Source organism: Tinamus guttatus, unplaced genomic scaffold (assembly GCF_059628265.1).
Source record: "Tinamus guttatus ecotype Peru unplaced genomic scaffold, ASM5962826v1 Tinamus_guttatus_pri_ptg000208l, whole genome shotgun sequence".
Taxonomy (NCBI): domain Eukaryota; kingdom Metazoa; phylum Chordata; class Aves; order Tinamiformes; family Tinamidae; genus Tinamus; species Tinamus guttatus.
Window position 1 is genome coordinate 2,892,903 of NW_028288742.1, and position 4,337 is coordinate 2,897,239.

Genomic DNA, 4,337 nt, shown 5'->3' on the forward strand with positions numbered 1-4,337 from the left:
CTGCCCACCTCTCCAGCATGCAGGTCAGGCACCTTGCCTGTGCTCGGGGTCCCAGCCCTGTGAGGAAGGGGTAGCTACGGCCAGGAGGGTGAGAGGCAAGGTCTCCCCCAGCCACATGAAGTGGCCTTTCCCAAAGCCTGTGCTGAGGCAGCGCAGGATAAAGATTGCTGGGAGCAGAGTGAGCGTCAAAGGTGTTTGTGCTGGCCACCTTTTATACCAAACTCAGTTTTATGAACTTACACAGCACGTTTAGGCTCACAAGAGCGAGCTCACTCTGATATTTCCCCAGTGAGGAGCCATCCCTCAGTAACTGTATCATGGTGGAAACTGCATAAGCTGCCACTAAGTACATGCTTATATATGTCACAATATTCTGCGGTCTGCTTTACCAGAATTAATTTTCCCCACACAACCTCATGTTTTGGATAATAGAGTTGACATGGAAATACACTGCACACCCAGGTTCCTTGTCTCCTGAATAACTCCTGAGATGAACCCTGATCACGCTTGCCAGAGCTAGTGGTCACACACAGGAACCAAATTAATTTATTTCAGAGCTCCTTGAAAGTTGTATGTGATTAAAACTGCCTTTCACACTGAAAATATTTCTCGCAATTAAAAAAAATATATTATTTCTCCCTGAAAGCAATCATAAAAACAGCATTTTCCAAATCCTCCATCTCTAGCAGACATCTTACTGACAGGTTATTTTTCAACACTAGCTCTTTGCATTGTGACCATAAAGAAAATTTGACTTTTATCATAAAAAAAGAATATTTATACAAGTGCAACACTGATTCATCACAGCTCAGCTTTGAGCTTACAGGCTCACTGCTCGTGTTCTTGTAACTACTTTTAGATGAGGAAAAAGAAAAAAGCAGCACTTTGTGCTTAACCCTACAGGTAAAAAGGCATTTGTGACAGAGGAGCACTAGGCATTACGTTGGCCTAGCACAAGGCTTACTCAGAGGCCATCCTGGCCCAGAGGGGACACATGGCAGGGGTAGGGCAGTACATACATATGAGGCATCTTCCTCCCATGGTGAGGATGAGGTAAGGGACGAGATGAGTGATCGGGGCTCAGGTTGCCTGCAGGCAGCCAGGGTTGGGACTGCTCCTAGCTGGCACCCCTGCACTGTCCTCTGTCAAGCCAGTTATGAAGCCAACTCCTTGATATTTAGGACAGTGTCGTATGAGTTAAATCACCCCAAACTCAGTTTTAATTTAGATGGGTTAAAAAGAATAAAGTGACAATACTCCAGTGCATGCTCAAAGAGTTCATCAGGAGAACACGATATTCACTTTTTGCTTAAGAAGGGACTGACTTTAGGCAATTTCTTGGAGATCAGAAACTAGCTAGCACACCTAATTCAACCCGAGGAAATAACAATTGCAAGTAGTAATGACCGATGTAATTTAAAAGCAAAGCTCTCATTGGCACAGCTGTTATTTTCCTTAGGAAGTAAGAGGAGAGAACAAACATGGAGAAAGAACAACATCCACCTACAAAACAACAAATAAGACAAAAAGTTACGCATGAACACATTGAACACGTTTACCAACCACTGACACCAGGTGCCAAAGCACTAGGAGACCCTGTGTGCAACCAACAAACAGAAGCCCCCAGTTCAGTGTCTGAGTATCAAATCACAACATACACAGCACTACCCCGAAACACAACCATAAACTAGTGGAAAATGGTAAGAGCCTAAAATGGTAAGGCCTAAAAACACCTGGACATATGGAGCATTTTCAAAGGTCCCTGGAAACGAGGCTGCATTGGAGTAAAAACTAAATTCAAGCAATTCAAAAGATTTAAACTAATGCTCATGCAGGCTGTCAGGAACTAAATTAACTCTTATAATGCTGAGGCCAAGGAATGCATGTTCTTAGGCACAACAAAAACGCCACCACCAAATGCAGCCCCTGATACAGAGAGGCATCACTGGCCAGCCGCAAAACACTGCTTGGGCTAACACATTTTTATGCTAACATTACGTAGCTTTTAGCTCTGCAGATGCGCAATAGCTGAAGAACTATTGCTTCCATTCAGCGTCCAAAACAATGGATTAAGGAATTGAGAATTCACTGGATGCTTAAAAACACTTTTTAAATAATTTTTAAAGCTTTTTTTTTTCCCCCGTAAATGTAAGAACAGGAAAGCAATGTGGTGCTTCAATCAGTATTTTCACATTTAACATGCATTAATTTTTCTAGAATGTCAAAGTTTGCAAATGAGAGTTACTTTCCTAAATTGTACTGAAAATCAGTCAAATCCTGTTCATCCTATGCGCAGAAGTAGCCTCCACAAAAAGCAAACGGGACAGTGAAGGTTCAATAACCAGACAAATGAAGTACTGAAATACACATTAGAGGGAGAACAAACTATATACTAAAGAATGAGGGTGCAGACTTCAGTGAAGATCTCTTCAATAAATTACTTTTCTTGGTATTTGCTTTTTCTTCTGACACAGTTCAAATTAAGACACCAGGAAACTGAGCACTGAAGTCAGCTTCCTCCAAACATACTGGAACCCATGGCCAAAACACCAAGTTCTTCTTTGAAAAGAGATACATGCTACTCTCAAGCAGAAAGAAAGTGTTTTTGTATAAATCCTCAAGTTAAAGCAGATTCTACAAAGTTTTAGCTTTTTCTTCTGACTGGGCTTCTGAGCTGTCATTGCTGGTATTATTAGTAGGCACAGAAATTCCCATTTTAATTAGAAACTTTATTTTGAAATACATTACACACTTTACAAGCGAAAGGCTTTCACTGTAAGATATTTTATAACATTGTGCTGACCAAAATGACTGATGAATTTCCTTGAAGCTCTTTCATTTATGTTTGTTTTTACTATAAATACCTTACAGAACTAAGAGGCAATTTAAATATTTGTATTTAGAAGCTATTATATTTACCTTTGGGAAACCATATATACTTAATCATTCCAATTAACTATGTGCTTCAATAATGATATTAAGTATTTGGCATTAAAACTGAAAAAAACTTGAGTCCTAATTAAATTTGTGTTCACCAAAGAGGAAAAAAAAAATCTTCAAGATCAAATGACTTTAAATAAGGCACAGTCAGACACATATTTATAAAGACTGGCTACCAATTCAGTTTTGCTTGCACATTCTTTCTGCAAGGCTGTCAAAAATAACCTGAAAGTTGTTTTTCCTGCTTGTTGATGAGAATTTTTGAGAACAAGGCAAACCAATAAGGCAAGTAGAAGAAACAGGCAAAAAAGTCGGGCAGTTATTATCCAGCACTAATCCAGAACATCTGCAATGTCGTTCATTTTATAAATGGAGCATTCACCTGTTATTATTAAAGTAGTAGTCATCGGCGACATGGAAAATAGCAGTGGTGCAAGCAAAAGTGGTGTTTACAAAAAGGATACTGAGTATTTTAATAGATTATCAAGATTTCTGGTATGCTTTCAGCTGAAGACTTTGTATGCAGCAATGCCCACAACTGTCAAAGTTATTCTGAATTTAATTCTGAAACTTCCCCCTGCTACCAAAATGAGGTAAACGTAAAAGGAGGCTGCTTGATAGCAGGTCAAGTATCAGGGAATGAATCTCCATTTGGACAATGAGCCAGTGCTGCCATTCTATTTTGCATTTCTTACTAGAGTGAAAGAAAGTCTTCAGGAATGGTAGTAATTTAGTTATACCATTATTTTGGCTAGAAAAGTACAAGAACATTTAAGATGCAGTGATGCTTAAATAATATAAAACAATTCTACCTCCAGTCAAAGAGCAGGGAAAAAAAAAAAGAGGCAAAATCCTACAACCAAAAAACCTCCACACCCCCAGAGATAGAAGCCTTATCTTCCCCTTCCAAATAAATTTGAGAAATAATTGCTTGAGCTTAGCACTGTATGGCTTCTGCATGGTCTATGAATGCTTGATAAGATATTCTGAGAATTCTCATTTCCAGCTATTGTCTTCAATATTAAATCACTTCAAATAAAAATACTGCATCCATTTCAACAAGTTGATCATTATAATCATTAAACTTGTATTTCTGATACAAATTTGTATCATATACCAAAACATAATTTATAGGTAACTTTGTAAAATAGAAAGAATGAAAACATACAAAAGGCTTTTCAAGTTCTTTTGCACTATCGAACTCATATTGAACATTTAGGATTAAAAAAAAAAAAAAACTGTGAATGAAGCAGTCATAACAAATGTTAAAGATAAAACACGTTCTGAAGTATTTTACAAAATAGCTGAGTTACCAAGCATAAGAACTGAGAATAAAGGATGTAAATGACAAGCAGTCACATAGAAAGAAAACAAAGCAATAAGTTTAAATCAGACTA